This window comes from Mirounga angustirostris, unplaced genomic scaffold, assembly GCF_029215605.1.
Source record: "Mirounga angustirostris isolate CCGP_5_RB_7025 unplaced genomic scaffold, mMirAng1.0.hap1 SCAF_4, whole genome shotgun sequence".
Taxonomy (NCBI): Eukaryota; Metazoa; Chordata; class Mammalia; order Carnivora; family Phocidae; genus Mirounga; species Mirounga angustirostris.
Window position 1 is genome coordinate 114,875,660 of NW_026991712.1, and position 22,795 is coordinate 114,898,454.

Here is a 22,795-nt window from a genome sequence, read left to right on the forward strand (position 1 = left end):
TGTTGACTATCATAGCTTAAATCCATTATTTTACTGAGAATTGCAAAATGGTGATAATTCTATCATTTCATTCCCATGTTTAATCTAGATTACTTCTATAGTTTCGTTAACTATTTAGTTACCTAGGGTATGACTGCTTTGACGAAAATTCCATTTGCTTCTCTTTCTTTTGGTGATATACTTTGGATTTGTGTAGATATAGAAATCTTCACGGGTTTTCAGTAAGTTGCTGGAGTATAGAGATACTTAGTGAATAGGTGGTCCCTTCCACACACTCAGACATTCATATATTTTCCTTAGAGATAATGCATCTTAACCCCTTTCAAACTTTACTTACCATTTCCACCTTTGAGGTGGTAGAGATTACTTCTCTGACTTGTGTTAGAGTTGCCTTTATGCCTATGTCCCCTATTAGACATAGGCAACTTGAGGGCAAGGTCTCTGATTCTTAATTTTTTTAATTCTCCACACCCAGTACAATGCTTAACCCGTAGTAAGAGTTCAATAAATATATGTTCTCTGAAAGAATAAGTGAATGGTGAAGCCTTGGGGAAAGCTATTGGTGATCAGCAGTGTGGTTTGGTAGAAAGTACAGTAGTCTAGGACTCAGTTGGACTTGGGCTCAAGTCAAAAGTCTTCTGGTTTTTGTTCTTGGTCAAAATGCTCCCAGTTTCTGCTCTATAAAAATAGCACCTGCCCTGGCACTCTCACAAGGTTATTGTCAGGATTACCAATTCAGTACGGAACTGTGGTTAAAGACAAGAACTTGGCAGCTGCAGATCAGTGTGACAGGTGCCCACTATTTACCCTCTATGAGCCTGTGAAGTCTCCTGTAAAATGAGAATAACAATAACTACCTCTCAGGATTCTGGTAAACATTAATGTATGTTAAGTAAACCTTCAGTAAAAGGTCTGTGTTATTTTTATGTGACATTGCTTTGGTAAATTAGAGATGGTATGCAGAATGATTATCATTAAAAGTAATGTTTTCCATGACTTGTATATTCTCCATCTTTGAAACTGTCTTCCTCCTCAAAATGCTTTAAAAGTGATTAAAAGATGGAGTTGTTGGTTTAGTGTTCACCAACTGAGGCTTGTTATTGTCAGAAGGCCAGTCTGGTTTGACTTGTTTTCCCTGGTTCTGGCACTAGCTGAGGGCTGGCTAGGAGAAAAACCCTGGATGAAAGACATCCTGGCAGTGAGAACATTAACACACGCTCTTGAGCCAGGAGGTAGGTGTTAATGTCTCTAGCTGGATTCCTAGTGGCAGAGATATTTAACACCTTCCTAGGATCCAGGAACCAGGCATCCTCTCTTTAAACCTAACTTGGCAGGTAAAAGGGAGAGAGAGCTTTTCCAGTTGAGCTGTTGAGAAAGTACAGAAAGCTCTATATCACAAAAACAGAAGCCAGTTATCAGAGGATGAAGCCTAAATGGAGAAGGGGTCTTCTCTAATTGGATTGTTTGGAGAGGGACTCTGGTTGACTTTCCCCAACAAACCTCACCAGTGTGGGCCAGTGGGGATTTTAGGAAAGTAGTGGTTCTAGGACAGGGTAAGGATGTGTGACGTTCAGGACAGGTTGGAGGTCCACATCTGGATGCATCCTGAAGTATGGTACTGTGACAAGCATGGTTGTTTAGGTGATTCTGCTTCCCAGAGGACCAAGAGTTCCTTTCTGGGGACAAGGTGTAAATGCAGGAACTCAGTGGAACCAATTCCTCAGGAGAAAGAATGGGAAGTAGAATGCCTCAACCAAGTTGCCCTTTGAAGGTTAACTAGCTTGGGGTCAGTTTGGAGAATGCTATGGATGTCTTAGCCGCAAAGTTCATGGTGGAAGTCAGACAACTCCAAGAACTAGTAAAAAGTCCTTCTTTATCAGGGTTTGACTGACAGCAGTGGTGAATTTTGACTTAGACTGAGCTTAAAATGTACTTATTTTCTCTCCAAAGCTGAGGCCCATTTGCACAACAAGCAAAAAGACAAGGTAAACAACTTCTGTTTAGACTTTCCAAGGTCTCTTTCCCTGGATGACATCTCAAAAACTCTATGACACCACCTCACCCTGGAGTGAACCCACACACTGGGGATCCTTTCAACATCCAAAAAGGGTCACTTCTTTGAAATGTGATGACTCCCTAGAATGACTTTCTCATTTAAATTACATGGATATCAGAGGAGTCCAGGCCAGGAGGTGAAGCAGAGCAAACTCACACTCTTTGACTATAAAAGAAAATGCATATTTTTGATGAGCCTGCACCGCCAGCTTCTCAGTCTTAGAATGATGTTTTCTTCCCCTTTTGCCTACAAGGAATGTTGTAAGTAGGCATAAACAAATGCCTTCATTATTTATTTATCCTAGTCGTGCTGCACTAAATCATTCTACGTGGGAAATTTGCTATTTTGTTTGGCTGGCAACTGCTCAAGCTAATAGGCTATGAGAGTCTTCTTTGGGGTTAGCACTTGGAATTATTCTAGTACAAATGAACACCCATTGGACTGAAAATTGTTACAAAAACTAGCATCATGAGATTGGGTTAAAAACTCCATCACTCTGACCTCTGGCACCTTGTAGCCCAGGATGTATTGTGAATTTAAGGATAATCACCTCTCCACTTGGGCTGTGCTCAAGTATGTCACAGAGTCCTGAATGAATGCCTGTCTTAGAAATCAGACTAATAGGGAGTTTTCCCAAGTTTTCTTCAGAGTGATTATCCCTATTATTGAAGAAATGGTAAGCAATAGCAGGTTTTTCAAATGAAAACTCTGGTTTGGTTGATTGTTAAATACGTGTTTTGTGCCATACTGAGCAGAGTCTTTGAGCACTATGTCTCCACATTCATTTCATGAAACTCCCAGAGACTAGGCTAGAGATCCAGCTGGGATGGACATATAGACATCTACCCCCACACCAGCAACCATTTGACTGTCCTGCTTCTGTCAATGACATCACCATTGTCCTAATTTCCTAGGCCTATGAACACTTATTCCTGAAAATTCATCCTTTGCTGTTCCTCTCAAATATGGCTAGTCCTTTTCACTTCCCTCAACATCACCCTAATACAGGCCCACAAACCCAAATGACCATACACATTCCAAGTCTTCTTTCTGCCACCACAAGTCTTCATAATTATTTATTTATGTAGGTAGGGCACTATGCTACATATAATGGGTCATTTTATTTAATGCAAACAACCATGCTTATAAGAGGTAAATACTCTTTTTATGCCAATTTTCAGGTGCCTTGCTTGTGGTCACATGGCAAAAAGGACTGGGATTTGAATCTAAATGTGGTAGACTAATTGCATTTATGGCCCAAATTCTTCACTCCTTTCTGTATCTTTGTCTTTTTCCACGTGACTTTTTAATCCTCCTATAAAGAGGTAGAGCCCATCTTCCTGAGCCTTGAGGCTTAGCTCAGCCATGTGACTTGCTTTGGTCAATGGGATGATAATAGATGTGATATAAGCAGAAGCTTGCACATTTTTGTTTGCACTCTTGTCCTCTGCCATGGCCATGAGGAAAAACATGTCCATGTTGGCCTGCTGGAGGGTGAAAGACCCATTGATAAGATCCAGGTCATCCCAGTTAGCCTAGCCTTGGTCATCTTAGATCAGATTATAGCTAACCAAGACAGCAGAGCTGCCCAGCTGCCTAAGCTCCAAAATCCATTACACAATAACTTTTGATGAAGTCATCTTCTTGTTAAAAACCAGCCTACCAACCAGTTAGTCAACCTATCTATTTCTCTTCAATAACTACATACTGCCTAAAAGATAAAATACAGACTTCTGACTTCCAGCCTGTAAGAAGCTTGGAAGTCATCACTGTCCAGACAACAAGTAAAAAGCTGAACAAGCAAACAATAATTCTTCTTAGATCTGTCAGAGAAGTGATGGTATAGGGCAAACCACTGCCCCCCAAATCAAAAAGACAGACAAGCAGATACAGAGAATCACAATTTACCTGAACAGAAACTCATAAGCAGAAACCTCTATAGAAACCAGTGCTGTGGTAGAAAACCTTGAATTATAATTGACAAATTGCTAAAAGCTCAGTATGGATAGGTCTGTGTGTTAAAAACTACAGGGTGGTGGGGAGAGACTTCACACTCTTTCGAGTTTTACCTCTTGGAACTCTACCAAGTACTCATAGAGAAGACTGGAGAAAAATAAAAATTCCCTTTGTGCTTCTGGTGGTCGGGGGGAAGGGGAGTGGCCATACTGAAATATGCCAGAGCATTCTGTTCTTCTTAACAAGACCTGCCCTTAGAGAACCTATTTTACTAGAGCCTAATCTATTGGGGTTTGACAGAGTCTAACCAGCCTAGGGGAAGGGAAATACCCAACTCCTGCCCCCTCCAGTCATTCTATCCCACCTCAGACTGAGGAAAAAACTGAGCGGCATTTGTGACATTCACGGCCAAGGGGCACAGGCTCACTAAAAGACTGAGACCTAATCATAGGACTATAGAACACTCCTCCTACCCCCCATCTTACCACAACATCATTAAGGCCTATTTACCGCAGTTCCTCTTACCAAGTATATTGTTTGGATTTCAACAAAGAATTACAAGGCATACTAAAGGGGGGAAAAAAAAACCCATGGTCTGAAGAAACACAGTAACCATTAGAATGAGACTGAGATATGCCTGGGATGTTGGAATTATCAAACTGTGAATTTAAGACACCTGTGATTAATATGCTGAGGACCATAGTGGAAAAAAGTAGACAACATGCAAGAACATATGGATAATTTAAGCAAGAGATACAAATTCTAAGAAAGAATGTAAAAAAAGAAATGCTAGAGATCAAAAACACTGTGACAAAAATGAAGACTGTCTTTGATGGGCTCGTTAGTAGACTGAATATGGCTGAGGAAAGAATCTCTGAGCTTGAGGATATGCCAATAGAAACTTCCAAAACTGAAAAGCAAAGAAAAAAAAAAAAGACTGAGAAAAAAAAGAGGAACAGATTATCCAAGAACTGTGGCAAAACTACAAAAGGCAAAATGAGAATACTAGAAGGAGAAGACAGAGAATAGAAACAGAAGAAATATTTCAAACAACAATGACTAACAATGTCCTCAAATTAATGTTGGACATCAAACTATAGATCTAGGAAGCTCAGAGAACACCAGTCAGGATAAATGTAAAAGAAAAACTATACTTAGGCATAGCATATTCAAATTGTGGAAAATCAAAGATAAAGAAAAAATTTGAAAGAAAAAAAATAACCAAAAAAAGAAAAACCAGAGGGGAAAAAACTACCCATAGAAAAGTAAAGACAAGAATTACCTCTGACTTCTCCCTTAAAAACCATGTAAGCAAGAAGAGATTGGAGGGTTGAGAGAAAAAAAAACGCCTATCTAGAGTTCTGCGTCTATGAAATTATCCTTCAAAAGGAAAGGAAGAGTAAAGACTTCCTCGGACAAATACTGAGGGAATTTGTTGCCAGTAGACCTATCTTGATAAAATGTTAAAAGAAGTTCTTCAGAGACAAGGAAATTCATATAGGTAAAAAACTTGGATCTGCATAAAGAAAGGAAGAGTGTTAGAGAAGAAATAAGTGAAGGTAAATAAAAACTTTTATTTTTCTTATTCTTAATTGATCTAACAAATAATAGTTTGTTCAAAATAATAATAACAATAATATATTCCATTATGTTTGCTTGGGGTGTGTGTATATATACTTGTGTATAAGTGAAATGACTGACAGCAATGATACAAGAGGCAAGAGAGAGGAATTAGGAATATATTGCATTAAAAATTACTTACACTGCCCAGGAAGCAGTAGAGTGCTATTTGAAAATAGACCCAGATTAGTTGTAAATATATATTACAAACTCCAGGCAACCACTAAAAAAGTAAAAAAGAAAAAGAAAGTTTACATGAGAAAATGGAATCATATGAAATGTTCAATTAAAACCACAAAAGGCAAAAAAAAAAAAAAAAAAACCCTGAAAGACAAAAAATATTAACAAAAAACAGGGGCAATGAATAGAAAAGAGTAACAAATATGGTAGCTATTAATCCAGCTATACCAATAATCACTTTAAATATCACTGGTCTAAATACATCTATTAAAAGACAAAGATTGTCAAAGTGGATCAAAACACAAGATCCAAATATATGCTGTCTACAAAAATGCACTTTAAATGTTGATTGATTGATTGATTTGACACAGAGAGAGCACAAGTAGGGGAAGCAGCAGGCAGTGGGAGAGCAGGGCTCAATCCCAGGGCCCTGGGATCATGACCTGAGCTGAAGGCAGCCACTTAACGACTGAGCCACCCAGGTGCCCCAAGAAATGCACTTTAAATATAGAAACTTAAAGTTTAAAAGTAAAGGGATGGAGAAAGATCTACCATGCTAATACTAATCAAAATAGCTGTAGTGGCTATATTAATTTCAGGTAGAGCAAACTTCAGAGCAAGGAAAATTAGAGAAATTATTTAAAAAGGGACATTACATAATGATAAAGGTGTCATACTTCAAGAAGACATCACAATCCTTAATGTGAGTCCCTCACAATAGAGCATCAAAATACATGAGGCAAAAACTGAGAGGACTGCAAGGAAAAAGAAATGAATCCACTATTATAATTGGAAGCGTCAACATTCCTCTATTAGAAATGGACAGATCCAGGGGCGCCTGGGTGGCTCAGTAGATTAAGCACCCAACTCTTGATTTTGGCTCAGGTCATGATCTCAGGGTCATGAGATTGAGCCCTGCTTCGGGCTCCATGCTGGGCGTGGAGTCTGCTTTGGATTCTTTCTCTCCCTCTCCCCCTGCCCCTACTTGCACACACACGTGTGCACTCTCTCTCTCTAGAAAAAGAAAAAAAAAGAAATGGACAGATCCAGCAAGCATAAAATCAGTAAGAAATATAGTTGAACTCAATAGCACAGTCAACTAGATATGATGGACATCTATGGACTACTTCATCCAACAACAGCAGAATACACATTCTTCTCAAGATCACATGGAACATACACCAAAATAGACTAGATTTGGGGCCATAAAACGTACTTCAAAAAATTTAAAAGACTATAAATCATACAATGTATGCTCTCAGACTAAAATGGAATTAAACTAGAAATCAAAAACAGAAAAAATAGCTGAAAATCCCAAAATGCTTAGAGATTAACGCACTTTTGAATAATACATGGGTCAAAGAAGAAATCTCAAAGGAAATTTAAAAATATTGTAAACCAAAAATAAATAAATAAATAAATAAAAATTAAAAATATTGTAAACCAAATGAAAATGAAAATACAGCTTATCAAAATTTGTGGGAAGCAGTGTGAAGAGAGAAAATTATAGCACTGAATGCATATATTAGAAAAGAAGAAAAATCTAAAATCAATAATCCAAGCTTCCACCTTAGAACACTAGAAAAGGAAGAGTAAATTAAATCCAAGGTAAGCAGAAGAAAAGAAATAGTAAAAACTAGGTCAGAAATCAATGAAATTGAAAACAGGAAATCAGTAGAGAAAAATCAATGAAACAAAAGCTGGGTTTTAAAAATTTTTTGAAAAGATGAAAATCGATAAGCCTTAGCCAGACTAAGTAGGAAAAAAAGAAGACACAAATTACTAATATCAGAAATGAAAGTAGAGACCTCACTACATATCCTTTGGACATTAAATCCTAGGATAATAAAGGAATACTGTGAACAACTCTATGCCTACAAAAATCTATAACCTAGATGAAATAGACCAGTTCCTTAAAATATACAATCTGCCAAAACTCACACAAGATGATATAAACAATCTGGATTGCATATATCTGTTAAGGAAATTGAATTAATAATTAATAACCTTCCAAAACAGAAAGCATGGGGCCCAGATGGGTTCATTAGTGAATTCTACCAAACCTTAAAAAAAATTTATACCAGTTCTCTACAATCTCTTCCAGAAAATAGAAGCAGAGGGGATATTTCCAAACTCATTCTAAGAGACCAGCATTACCCTAATACCAAAACCAGACAAAGACATTATAGGAAAATGACAGACCAACATCTCTGGTGAACATAGATACAAAAATCTTCAGTGATCAAGCTCTATTTCAAAGCTGTAATCATCAAGACAGTATGGTACTGGCACAAAAACAGATACATAGATCAATGGAACAAAATAGAAAATTCAGAAATGGACCCTCAACTCTATGATCAACTAATCTTCAACAAAGCCGGAAAGAATATCCAATGGAAAAAGGACAGTCTCATCAATAAATGGTGTTGGGAAAATTGGACAGTGACATGCAGAAGAATGAAACTGGGCCATTTCCTACACCATACACAAAAATAGATTCAAAATAGATGAAAGACCTAAATGTGAGACAGGAATCCATCAAAATTCTAGAGAACACAGGCAAAAACCTCTTCGACCTCGGCCACAGGAATTTCTTGCTAGACACGTCACCAAAGGCAAGGGAAACAAAGGCAAAAATGAACTATTGGGACTTCATCAAGATAAAAAGCTTCTGCACAGCAAAGGAAACAGTTTACAAAACCAAAAGACAACCGACAGAATGGGAGAAGATATTTGCAAATGACATATTGGATAAAGGGCTTGTATCCAAAATCTATAAAGAACTTACCAAACTCAACACCCAAAGAACAAATAATCCAAGAAATGGGCAGAAGACATGAACAGACATTTCTCCAAAGAAGACATGCAAATGGCCAACAGACACATGAAAAAATGCTCCACATCTCTTGGCATCAGGGTAATACAAATCAAAACCACAATGAGATTCCACCTCACACTGGTCAGAATGGCTAAAATTAACAAGTCGGGAAACAACAGATGTTGGTGAGGATGTGGAGAAAGGGAAACCCTCCTATACTGTTGGTGGGAATGCAAGCTGGTACAGCCACTCGGGAAAACAGTATGGAGGTTCCTCAAAAAGTTGAAAATAGAGCTACCCTATGACCCAGCAATTGCACACTGGGTATTTACCCCAAAGATACAAATGTAGTGATCCGAAGGGGCACATGCACCCCAATGTTGATAGCAGCAATGTCCACAATAGCCAAACTATGGAAAGAGCCCAGATGTCCATTGACAGATGAATAGATAAAGAAAATATGGTATACACACGCACACACACACACACACACACACAATGGAATATTACGTAGCCATCAAAAAAATGAAATCTTGCCATTTGCAATGACATGGGTGGAACTAGAGGGTTTTATGCTAAGTGAAATAAGTCATTTAGAGAAAGACAATTATTATATGATCTCACTGACATGTGGAATTTAAGAAACAAAACAAAGGAGCATAGCGGAAGAGCAGAAAAAATAAAACAAGACAAAACCAGAGAAGGAGACAAACCATAAGAGACTCTTAATCATAGGAAATAAACTGAGGGTTTCTGGAGGGGGGAGGAGTGGAGGGATGGGTTAACTGGGTGATGGACATTAAGGAGAGCATGTGATGTAATGAGCACTGGGTATTATATAAAACTGATGAATCACAGGCCCATATCTCTAAAACCAGTAATACATTATATGTTAATTAATTGAATTTAAATTTAAAAAGTTTAAAAAAATCCTCAGTGAAATGATAACAAATTGAATCCAACAATGTATAAAAATAATTTTGCACCAGGACCAAGTGAAACTTATTCCAGGTGTGCAAGGCCGATTCAACATTACATGATCAGTATAATCCTAACACATCAATAGGCTAAAGAAGAAAAATTATCAGATGAATAGATGCAGAGAAAATATGTGACAAAATTCAACATTCTTTTATGATAAAAAAAAATTTTCAGAAAACTAGGAATAAAGGGGAATGTCCTCAGCTGGATAAATAACACACAAAAAAACTAAATCTAACGTCATAATTAGTGGTGAGAAACTTGAAGGTTTTGTGTGAAGATCAGGAATAAGACTAGGATGTCCCTCGTCATCACTCATTTTCACCCTGGTACTGGAAATCCTAGCTAATGAAATAAAACAAGAAAAGGAAATAAAAGATATATAGATTGGGAAAGAAGAAATAAAACTGTCTTTGTTCACAGAAGATACTATTATCTATATAGAAATTACAAAATAGGGGTGCCTGGGTGTCTCAGTTAGTTAAGCGTCAGACTCTTGATTTTGGCTCAGGTCATGATCCCAGGGTCCTGGGATTGAGTCCTGCATCAGGCTTCTTGCTCAGTGGGGTGTCTGCTTCTCCCTCTGCCTGCCACAGCCTCTGCTTGTGCTTGCTCTCTCTCTCTCTCACAAATAAATAAATAAATAAATAATTTTTAAGTTAAAAAAACAAATAAAAATAAGTTTATCTAAAAGGGAAAAATAAACCAATTAACTAACAACAACAAAAAAATCCACACAGATAAAATACAGATCTTTAGCCTTAACAAAGTGACCCTGTACCTTTGAAACCTTCCTTTCTCAATTTTCCATCACAAACTTCTGCTCTAGCCAAAGCAGCCTATTCAAGGTTCCCCAAATAAATCTGTCCTTTCCCACTATTATCCCAGCTCACAATATCTTCTCTCCCTCTCTCAAGGTCCTACACCTTCCTAATTTGTCCTCTCTAGAAGTGATGTCTCCAGCCTCTGAAGTCCCCTGTATTTGTGCCAATCATCTGGCTCTTAGCATTGGCCACCCTGTGGTATTAGATAGAGCATATGGTTTTTATATATGGGTATTAGCTCTCTGGTATGCACATTCTTTTAGGACAAGGACCTTGCCTTATGATTTGTGGCATCTCCCTCAGACCTGCTTGTATTTAAGAATTAAATCAAACCATCAAAACCTGCATTAAAATTTCATAATGATAAGTGACCACAAAACTTGCACACTGGGAGATGCATCTCATAGTCCCTCGGTGTCACAGTGTCACCAGTGGAAATCATTCCAAAGCAGCATTCAGAGTCACCGTCTGATCTTCAAGGAGCTGGACTCCTGCGAATTATTATTCCTGCCTTGGTGGTGAAGGTCTCAGGCCCCTCAATGTTAGGGAGTGACTTTAGTCTGGAAAACCTTTACATGGCTATTACCAGAAAGGCCAGCCCTCACTATGCTCAGCTTTAGGAAGAGTGAAAATGAACCCCTTTCCAAGATAATGATTGGACAGCCTTTTCCTGGGCAGGAAGCTGTCAGCTCTGTCATCTCTCTTATTCCTTCAGAGCACTAGTGCAGTATTTCTCAACTGGGTATAATGGAGAATGTCCAAATTTGATGGTGGTGGTGGGAGAGGGTATCACGAAAGCTTCTCAGTTGGCCCCATGTCCCACTTCCCCACTCAGCCCAACCGTGCCCACACTGATTGAGAACCACCATTCTGTTAGGTGTTTAGTACAAGGGTACATCTCTCCTCCTAACTATGTATATTCTAGCAGGGAAGTCAGATTCTTTTTAGTGTACCCTAAGTATACAAACATTTCAGGTAAAAAATACTTTACCTTTACCCCAAATTATCTGAGCCATGATTTCAGTCTGATCATTTTATTATAACAGTTCCAACCTTAAAGTATTCAACCTTAGAGGATTCCACAGCTCCGCCTTGTTCTGTAGAGAAGTCTGTGTGTCCATAAAAATACACACATTTCTTCGTTCTTGTGAGTGTGAATAATTATATGGGATTTTGATAGCATGTGTACCATATGTATTGTGCATGCAGGTACATGCATGCATAACATACTAATTGAATTGTTCTAAAAAACACAAATATTTTGCAGGACTACAGAAACACACACTAAATATCTAAATCTACAAACTGCTGACAAACAGCACCTTTTCTAACAAAAGAGAGCAGTTTAATAACAGTGTTAGAAAGCTGGCAATATGTTTGTTAAAATCTTTAATTAGGGACAGGCTTCCCAGAGGCCTCTGAAGGCAAAAGGTGTAAATGGAGAAACTGTCCCAGCCTGCATGCTCCATGGTGGCTCTGTTCCGAGCACAGATGGGCTGGTGAGGAAACTGTGAATGGACAAATGATAACAGACTATTCTGTCATTCCAACATCAGCTCATTAGCAATCTGCCAGAGATTTAATATGGATACTGGTGAAAATGCAGAAATCACATGATCGTTACACGATCGTACACATGTCTAACTGAAAGGCCATTGTAAACTGATTGCCATGATGGCTATTAATAAAATGATAATGTCATGGAAGTACATTGGATGCATTGTGCTCTTGTTGGAAAATGATGATTTTGTGTGCTCTTCGGCCATCACAGGAAGCTGAGATAACAATAGTTTTATGATGGAAATCATTAATAGATAAACAGCTAGACCAGCATGGTAGGATATGTGAGGGATATGATACCATACAGGTTTCCAAAGAATGAACAGTGACATTTCTCAGTTCTGAAAAAGACTCTGTCAACAACTTTAAATTCCCTTGATTCACAAACCTGGTTTTCAAATGATGTTAAACTTGCTAGTTAGTGAGTTCAAATATTTGCTGTTGAAATATATTTTAAAAAGGAAAAGAAAATATATTTGTTTACCTTGTGTATACACAACAGGCTAAATCTGATGGATAATCAATGTTTGGTGTTTGAAGGAAGAAAGAGAATGAATATTTATAGAGCACCTATTATATGTCAAGTACTTTACATTTGTGATCTTAATTTAATTTTCACAACAACCTAATGAGATATTTTCCCCATTTTACAGGCATAGAAGTAACTAAAAAACAAATATTATGTGTCTGAGCCCCAGCAAGATTATGTGACTTCATCAAGATAGTATGGCTGGTAAGTGGAGATGATTCTATTTGAACTTAGTTAAATATGGTTCCAAAGCTCATCTTTTTTCCACTGCATTATACTGCCTCTCACAGTGTCTGTCATGCACCCCACGGAGTAACCTTTTAGGATCATTATTACTTCCTATGGACAGGCTCAAGTGCCCCAGAGATTCAGCTGGGCAAAACTTAGATAAAGCCATTCAGTGTTAATGGCACAAATGGACACTGACTTATTTAATGTATATACTTTTAAATTTCTTTTAGGGGGATATTTGTGCTTCAATATTGGGACATGTTTGTATACAACATAAGGAGTTAGACTAATGATTTATAAAATCTAGCCAAAAAACTCTGTAAGAGGGCATATACTATATGATACTAGTTATATAAAGCTCAAAAACAGGGTCAAACTAATTAAATCTGTTAGTGAGGATGGTGGCTATCTTTGGGGAGAATACTGGCTGTAAGCTGGCACCAGGGGATATCTGGAGTTGGGGTATTTTCTGTTCTTGATTTGGATGCTAATTTATACCAGCATGTTGAGTTAGTAAACTTGTGATTTGAATACTTTCTTTTATGTATATCATACTCAATAACATTTACCCCCCCAAAATGGAAGACAACCTTTTTCCCTTATAATGATTGAAATTGGATGCCTACCTGTTTTCCATATTTTTGTGACCTTGAGCAAAATTGTTCTTTACACGAAGCTTGTAGTTGGAAATCTCTTTCTGGATGGAGTTGGGAGATTGTAAGTAGGGGAATGTGTGCCTGCCTTTGTTCCCATGAGTGAGTGTATGTATACTTTCTTAAGTGCACTCATATCTCGGAAATGGAGAAATACCTATATTCTTTCTTACTCTCATTTCTCAAACTTTTGGAAAACTCGGGAACAGAATGCCAGTCAAATGTGAATTTTATACAAGTGGAACTTGGGGATGGAGCTGTCTCATTTGGTGATTCTTTGTTGGCAGCAATCTCCCTATGCAAATGGCAGTGGCAGGCACCCTCCCCTCTAGGAACCAAGATGTTAAATCCGCTCTTACCATGTGCCTTTGCCCCATCCCTCCTCAACTTTTCTCATTGCCAGGCTCCATGGAAGAGCCAAGGGGTTGCTTGAAGAGGATTTATGCATCCCACAGACACCTGACAGGCCTATTCTAAGGGCCCTTGGACATACTTACCCTGTTCACCCATGCCTCAGATGTCCTTCCTGTCTTGGGACATATACCTGTCTTCGTGACCCACCCTTTTTATCAACAAGATAACTACAAATAAGGTAGATTATTGAAATGCTGCACGGCATAGCCTCTGCCAAAATGAAGAGTTCACTTTTAGAACTTTATCCTAAGAAAATCATCAGACGAAAGATAAGTATTTGCAAAGATGTTTACTTCCTAAGGTGCGGTTTGAGAATTAGAAACATCAGTATCACTTGCAGTGCTTGATAAAATGCATATCCCTGGGTCTTATGCCTTTCTTATTGACATAGAATCTCTAGATGTGGAGCACAGCCATCCACGTATTTAAAATAACTCGGGTGATTCTTAGTCACATTGAAGTTTGATATACAGGGATGTATTTTCAATGTAACTTAAAAGAGGAAGAAAAGGAAGGGATTTAATAACATTTTTGTTGCCAAATATGTGCGTAGGTGATGCCAGAGTATCAGCAGTGCTTATCTCTGGATGATATCCTTATTTTTCACTGCTTTCCTCTATATTTTCTGATTTTTTTTTTTTGCAATGTATCACTTTTGTATTCTAATAACTCAGTAAACTTATTTTAAAAAAAGAAAGTATTTGATATTTGATTTCCTGGACAGGTTCCCCAAGTGTACTATCCCAGTGAACTTCATAGCTGGTTAATTCAGAAGATAGCACTGGCTGTCTGATCCTCTTAAGGTATGAAATATTTAGAAGAATCCCTCTGTTGGTCCATAGATCAGTCAATATTGCCACTGGAGTAGAACCTTCTGAACACAGTGGTGGCTTTATGGCTACTGTTTTATTATATCACAAGGATTTTTATTCATTAGAACTGGTGCTTTTTGTGGAGGATAAGAATGGGGAGGAGGGCTGAGAAATGCATTCTCTGATTTTGGGAAGTGAATCTGGTGCTTGAAGAAAGACGGTCTGACTCTTGTAAACAGAAGATCCTCAGTAACAGAGAAGAGTACTGAAGAAAGCAGTTGCATCCTGCTTTTTATGCTCTCACTCAGCCTCTTGCCCCTAAAAGTGTCCTTTTCTTCTCTTCCTCCTCCCCCTCCCCCCCCTTCTTCATCAGCTTGTTCTTATACTGAAAGAGAAGCAAAAATGAGATCCACCGAAAGTCTGGTATTTTGCCACTCAGACTACAATCTTGAGAATGCATTTTTCTTAATCTAATTCTGTTTTAAATGTTGTCAGGATGTACCATAATTGGTTGTGGTAAATGACACTGGAACCACATTGCTACTCACTCTGGAAATGATATGAGCTCAGCATGCTGCTGATCAAATGCACTTCTGCATTAAAACTATTACAAGCAGAATATGCCCCGATGGAATTCTTTCCTCCTAATAGTTTTCCACGGTTGATGCTGAAAGGGTTCTGTCAATCAAGCCTGAAAATCAGCTTAGCACCCTGACTTGGGTTAATAAAATGTAGCTGCCAGGCTCTCAGCTCAGAGGCCACTGTTCCTTGGTTCGAACATTATCAAGCCACAGTAAAAATGCCTCATTATAATTGATACTCACCAGTAATACACTTTTTTTAATGCAAAGAATATCTCCAAAAAGAGTCTTTGCCTTACACACAGTCTCCTAAAAAAGAGACCCATATCAAAGAAAGAGGGCTAAGAGGAAGTAGGACAGGCAAATGCATTTTCACAAGTACCCTGGAGACAGACTTGGGGCAGATTCTGGCTTTCTTGGGTGGCTTGGAGTCAAGATAATGCACCAAGAATCAATACAGAAGTAGGGATACGGCCCAGAATAGATGGTTGTGAAGGGGGCTCTGATAGCATTGTCACCAATAATGGGAAGATGAGAATTCCAAATGAAAAAATTATTTTAGTAAGGAACACAAGATGTCACAATGCAGAAAGGCTGTGACAACTGATATGCCAGTTAAAGGGGTAAAAAAGCTTCTTGAACCACTAAGGCACTGCCTGGCTATGTAGTCCCCACATCACTGAGTCTCAGTTCTTCTCAGACTAAGACTTAGGATTCCGGGTCTCTTCAAACAGAAATATTATTCTTCTGGTTTCCTGGACAGAGGCACCCACACTAAAACAATCCATGTTAGAAGGACATTAGGGAGGTCAAAGTGCTGGAGAAAACCTTGCTGGATTTCAAACGAATTCTACTTTCTAGGAAGTTTTGCTGGCTGCCCCTGAGGAGGAAGATGAAATAAACAAACAAAGCCTGGGGTGAGGGGCAGCTATTTCCAGCCTGGAATTCTCAGCATGGTGGAATACCAGGGAAGATGTACAACAAAGTAGGAAACTGAGGAAGGAACATTACTAATTATACTTCAATACTGTTTATGTGAGGGTCTCTATTCAGAGGCAACTGGGATGATTTCACAGGAAGAGAGAAGAAAACAGTTTTTCATGGGTGGTAGAGCTACTGTTAGTGAAGTTTTAATGAGGCACCTTGGGCATGGTCTTCTTAGCACAACCAAAATGGCTCTGGCGGCTGTGGGGTCACATGACATTAATATGAGGAAATGCTTGACTTCATTCTGTTTGCTTCATGTTCCTCTCCAAACATTAATTGTCTGAGTTTCCCTGTTCAAGTGAAAAGAATAAGCATATGCGAATTTTTCACTTGATTGTTGCATTACACTGGCCTGTATTTCTTCCAGATGCATTTCTGTTCAGGTTGTATATTCTAGCACACGTCCCCCCCAGGTACAGGTGAGGAGCAGAAGCTCCTGCACTCCCTGTAGGCTGAATTATGACTGGTGTATATTGAGGACTTGTGCTGTGCCTTGTACTAAGCTCTTTATAAACCTTATCTCCACCTGATCCCCACATAACCCTGTGAAGTTGGTAATGTTCATTTTATTCCCAATTTACAGAAGATTGAGTAAGAGGAAGGTTGAGTAACTTGCTCAAAATCATCCAGCTAGTAAGTGGATTCTAACCTGGCCTGTCTACAAAGCTCCACTGCAGTGCTCTTTACCTTCTGGGATGATGATGCTCCATGCTTGAGCCACTCCTGATGTGAATTTTTAGTGTCCTATATTTGGTAGGAAAGGATGCTCTGTTTCTATCCCTGGAGCAAGTCCTGGGTTACTCTGGGAACCAGACCTGCTTTGAGAAATTGTTGCCGCTGGAGAGGAGATAGTCTGCTAAGGAAAGAGCTCTAGCTTTAAGGTCAGAGTGATCTGGCTTTTAATCTTGGCTCTTACACTTGCTAGCTGTGTGACCTAGGCCAGGTAACTTAACCTCCTGAACTTCAGCTACCCAGCATTCTACTTTACATAGAAAAAGCCAAAACATTATTAGTGGTATAAAACCTCTAGATTATATTCAGGTTCTGTGCTTTGGAAGGTGACACATCTAGGGGGTGGGAAGTGAGAATACGAAGAGGATAAAGGATCTAAGGAAGAAAGAGAGGAGTGAAACAGAGACTTGAGCATTGCTTCTTCTCATTTCAGTTTTTTATGACTTTTAAAAATAATCCTGTCACATAAATAGAAAGTGAGTCTCAGTGTAGGAGTGACATCCTCAGTTGGAAACTAACATTGGTGGTTACTGGAGAGAGATGATCATCTGTAAGTCTTTCAACAGCCCAGTATGGTAAGATGAGTAGCCCACCAATACAGTTGAGGAAACTAAGAAAAGTTGAGCAACTTGCCCAATATCACACAGCTATTGAGTGGGATTTAAAACCTAGGACCATCTAGCACCAAATGCTGTCCTCTTCCCACGACACTCTTCTGGACCCATGCAACACTGAGTTCTAGGTGTGTTGCAGGTAACTTGGACCCACTTCTCTACTGCCTTCCCCAGCGTCCTGGCTGTGGGGCCGGCTGAGCTCTCTACCCACTGTAGTACATAGAGCAGTGGGGCCAGAAGCAGGGCTCCCTGCAAAGTAATGCAGAAAATTTGATACTGGAAAAAGTCACTAAAGGTAAATCCACTTAAAATGGGTTTCCCAAATTTCACTGTAGTTAAAAAAAAAAAAAAAAAAAAAAAGGACTAGGACCTTATCTTGAAAATGAAACTGACACTAAAGCAAAATGAAATTAAAATGACCTGCTTCCCTTGGTTTCCTTTTCCTGGGCTCTGCCCACTATGGGGACACTTTACTTTAGTGGGCTCCAGGAGGAAAGCACCATGCTTTTGCCTCCATGCCTGCCACAGTGGGCACTGAATAAATGCTGGAATCCCCCTCTTCAGCAAGGCCTACAGGTCCCTGACTGGGGATGGCCACACTCCTTGGACACCAGGTCTTGACCACTGACCAGTGGTCAGTGTACTTCTCTACTTCCCTGTCTCCACTTCCTCCAGTTCATCGAATTTTGGTTCAGCCTTTCCCCTCATATTATTCGGGTCACAGCTGAGAGTTCTGGTGAATCTAATAAGAAATCTTCCTTGAACACCTTGAAACAAAAGCCTGAAGATCCTAGAACAATTTCACACTAAAAATCTCTTTCATTCAGGGGCACCAGGGTGGCTCAGTCAGTTAAGTGTCTGCCTTCAGCTCAGGTCATGATCCCGGGGTCCTGGGATGGAGCCCCACGTCAGGCTCCCTGCTCAGCTGGGAGTCTCCTTCTTCCTCTGCCCCTCCTCCCTGCTCATGCCCCCACTTTCTCTCTCTGTCTCAAATAAATAAATAAGAATCTTTTTTTAAAAATCCTTTTCATTCAACAAATATATGTTGCTGATTTGAGCTCTGGGGCTCTGAGTCCAACATAGGCTAGATGCTGGTGATAATGTGGTGAAAAGCCAGGTCCAGCCCTGACCCTTCTGTTAGCTTTCAACTCCCACCTGCCTCATTCCTGAGAGCCACCATCCCTACCCAATGTGTACCCTCTCCAGTCTTATCCTCTGCCATCTTTAGCCAGTCCAGCCTTCCCTGCCACCCCAGTTGCCTTTCCAGGTGCTCGGTCCTACATACACACAGGTGGGGCATGTGTCTTCTCCCCTCCACTGAATCAGCAGTGGGATGACATTGTCTTAGAATTCTGCTACTGCTTCTCAAACATCCTTCTAAAGTCCTCAGGTGAGACTTATTGTTTCATATTCATTTATTTATTAATTCACTCACCCATCAGTTATATACTGTACCCTGCCTATAACCACACAGCATAGGGTTCGAGCATGGACTCTGGAATGAGAGTGATTTTAAATCCTGGCTCTGCCACTTATTAGCTGGGGGACCTTGGGCAAGTTGCTTTTTGTTCTCCTTGCCTCAGTTTACTCATGTATAAAATATGGGATGTTAGTATTACCTACTCCATGGGGTATTAGAAGGGCTAAGTGAGTTAAGTCATGTAAAGTGCTTAGAACAGCACTTTACACAAAGACACCCTCAGTGAGTGTAAGCCACTGTGGCTTTTGAGTGCCAGTGCTGGGCTGGGAGCTAGGATGCAGTGGTAAACGGTACAGAGACAGTCACAGAAGCAAATATAAGAAAGAAGGAGTTTGTAGCAGGCTTAGTGCCAGGCGCTGGAGTGCATAGTGGGAGGAAACTGCAGACTCACCTGAAGGGCTTGCTAAACACTAAGGCCTGAGTTCCTTTCTGGAGGCTCTTGAGGTGAATCTGTTTTCTTGCCTTTTCCAACTTCTAGAGGTTGCCCATATTCCTTGGTTAGTATCCCCTTTCATCTTCAAAGCTAACAATGGCTGGTCAAGTCATTTTTATGATGCCATCTCTCTGGTTCTGACTTTTCTGTGTCCCCATTTAAGGATCCTTGTGACTGCATTGGGCCTACCTGGATAAACCAGAATAATCTATGTTGAAGTGAGCTAACTAGCAATCTTAATTCCATCTGTAATCTTAATTCCCCCTTGCCTTGTAAGGTAAGATATTAACAGTTTTCAGGATTAAAGCATGTATAGCTTTGGGTAGGACCAATATTCTGCCTATCAATACACTTACTTTCAGAGTTTTTAATTTAGTAGGTCTGTGGTGCGGCCCAATAATTTGTATTTGTAACAAGTTCTCGGATGATGCTGATGCTTCTGATTCAGGAGCACACTTTGAGAACCACTGGTGGAGAGACCTTGGTCATTCACGTCTTCATCCATTCAGCAAGCTTTTTGGATCTCTATGTATGAGCCCAACGCTGTACCAGCTGCTGGGAATAGTGCCTGCCAATTTTTTTTAAAAAGCCCATAATCTAACAAAGGGGGCAAACAATTTCAGTTTGGTGTGATCTATAGTCTAATAAAGCTATGTGCAAGGTGCTAAGCATTCCCAGAGAAGAGAGCAACTAACAGGAGCAAGGGTGGGCTTTATTGAGGAGGTGACATTTGAACTGGCCATTAAAGAATAAAGAGATTACAGGGCACCTGGGTGGCTCAGTTGGTTAAGCAACTGCCTTAGACTCAGGTCATGATCCCAGGGTCCTGGGATCGAGCTCCGCATCACATTGGGCTCCCTGCTCGGCGGGGGGCCTGCTTCTCCCTCTCCCTCTGCTGCTTCCACTGCTTGTGCTCTCCTGCTGTCTCGTTCTGTCAAATAAATAAATAAAATCTTTAAAAAAAAAAAAAGAATAAAGAGATTTCCAGGAAGTTAAGGAGGAGAAGAATATGGCAGCTGTTGGGAATAGCAGATGAAAAAGAGCGTGTGTTCAGGGAATGAGAAATAATTCTATGTGGTTGGAGTGGATAATGCATTGCCGTGGGAGAAGGATCAAAGTTGATAGAAAAATACCATGCTGTATTAAGGAATATAGTGGACCTGTCTAAGTTACCTGCTCATCGCACTCTGTCTTCTTTGAGAACATTCCTCTTTACAGATCCTACTGAAGATGTGAACCTCAGGCTGGCCTGTTTTGTCCACATGACCTTACTTGACCCATGAGCTAAGCCAATCGGATTTCCTTTCTCAGTAACTTATTCTAAGAGATATGAAAGTTAGGTAGACTTGGATTAGAATGCCTGTGGTGGGCCATGTGCTTGATGAACATGTAGGGGGTGGTGAGGAGAGGGTAGGGAGGAGTCTGCAGGAGAACGAACAGGGCGAAGTCACAGCATGAAGCAGAGATGAGATACAAAAGGCAGCAAGAGAGGAGCCAGCAAACATGGGACATTATCCCAAGCCACTACCCTGCTGCCTGGCTATCCTTCCTTCGTGGAAGTCCACGCCTCCCTCCCTTCCTTCTTCTCTCCTTCCTTTCTTTAGGATTCCTTCTTCTTTTTTAAAAAAATACTTTATTAGAGCAGTTTTAGGTCTACAACAAAACTAAATGGAAGGTGCAGAGATTTCCTGTATAGTCCCTGTCCCCGCACAAGCGAAGCCCCTCCCATTATTATCTCCCAGCACCGCTCATCACATGGTACATTTTTTACCAAGGGTGAACTTACCTGGACACATCATAATCACCCAAAGTCCATCCCTGTTTCTTTATAATACATTTCTTTTTACTATTTATTTATTTTTTAAAGGTTTTATTTCTTTGAGACAGAGAGAGAGAGCACAAGCAGGGGGAGTGGGAGAGGGAGAAGCAGGCTCCCCGCTGAGCAGGGAGCCCGCTGGATGCAGGGCTCCATCCCAGGACGCTGGGATCATGACCTGAGGCGAAGGCAGACACTCACCTGACCAAGCCACCCAGGCGCCCCTACATTTCTTTTTCTTAAATGACATGGAGTACATTTTTTTTTTTTTTTTTGGCAGATGATGATTGCCATCTGATGCAAAGTTCAGATTTTGGCAGAAATAAGCCAGTGGCAGTGTATGAGGCAAAGGAGTAACACAGTTTGATTTGTGTTTCACAAAGATCTCTAGCTGCAAAAAGGGGTTGGGGGAGCTGGTAACAGGCTCGAGCATTAGGTGGGCAATTGAGGATGAGAGCCTGAACTCAGGGAGCAGCAGGGAGGAGGGGGTGAGGCTGAAGGGATACTTGGGAAGTAGAATTGATAGGATTTAGTATCCTGAGTTGTTGGGAGCCCAGGGCAGAAAGAGTTAAGGACAGTCCTTAGTTTCTAGCTCAGTGAATCTAAAGAGTTGCAAAACTGTTAATAGAGAAAGTGAAGACAGGATCACGTTTTTTGAAAGAAAGATATTAAGCTCAGTTTTAGACACACTTTGCATCTGAGGAGCCCATAGCAACCTCCAGTGGGCATTGGCAGTTTATTCCTGGAGGTCAACAGATGAGTTAGAATAAAGATGCGTGTAGGTAGCATCCACTCTTGACTAGATTAGATTCCAGAGAATTTAACATGAGAAGGGAGAGAAAGGTGGGAAGGCAGGCAGGAAAGGAAAAGTAAGACAACAGAAACATGGGAAACACTAAGACTGGCCAGAGGAGGAACATAAGCCTGCCAAAGCATCTGAGAAGGAATGGTCAGAAAGGGAGAAAGAGAGCCAGAAGAGAGTGAGTCGTAGAAGGTAAGGGAGGAGAGTTTTAAGCAAGAGGGAATGACCCATATGGATCAAATTGTACATTGGGGTTAAATAAGATGAAAGCTGAAAGTAGTTCATAATATTTGGTATTTGAGGCATTGTTGTCTTTAAAGAGAGCAGTTGCATCAAAATGGAGTAGTGGTAGTAAGATGAGGTCATTGGGCACCTGGGTGGCTCAGGTGCATCTGCCTTCGGCTCAGGTCATGATCCCGGGGCCCTGAGATGGAGCCTCGCATTAGGCTCCCTGCTCAGCCGGGAGTCTGCTTCTCTCCCTGCCCCTCACCCTGCTCATGCTCTCTCTCTCACTCTTTCTCTCTCTCAAATAAAAAAATAATAAGATGAGGTCATTTGGGTGAGGAGTGACTGGTTGGTAAGAAAGTAGGCAGAGCAAGAGACAGCTACCCTCTCTAGAAGTTTGGATGTCAAGAAAAAGAGACATCTGAGCAGAAGCTTAAGGATGAAGAGAGATAAAGCCCACTGATTGCAAAACTGACTTACTGCCTCATCCC

General features: G+C 40.2%; 1 protein-coding gene across 8 annotated transcripts in view; it reads left to right on the forward strand.

Moving 5' to 3' along the window:
- The window catches only part of ZNF644 (zinc finger protein 644), a 211,132-nt gene that overhangs the window by 184,726 nt on the left and 3,611 nt on the right, over positions 1 to 22,795 (forward strand). For all 8 annotated transcript variants that reach the window (XM_064588843.1, XM_064588842.1, XM_064588846.1 and 5 more), the window contains 3 exons: positions 12,649 to 12,728; positions 13,812 to 14,000; positions 14,547 to 14,625. The gene's annotated coding sequence lies outside the window, so the exon portion shown is untranslated. The remainder of the gene's footprint in view (positions 1 to 12,648; positions 12,729 to 13,811; positions 14,001 to 14,546; positions 14,626 to 22,795) is intronic.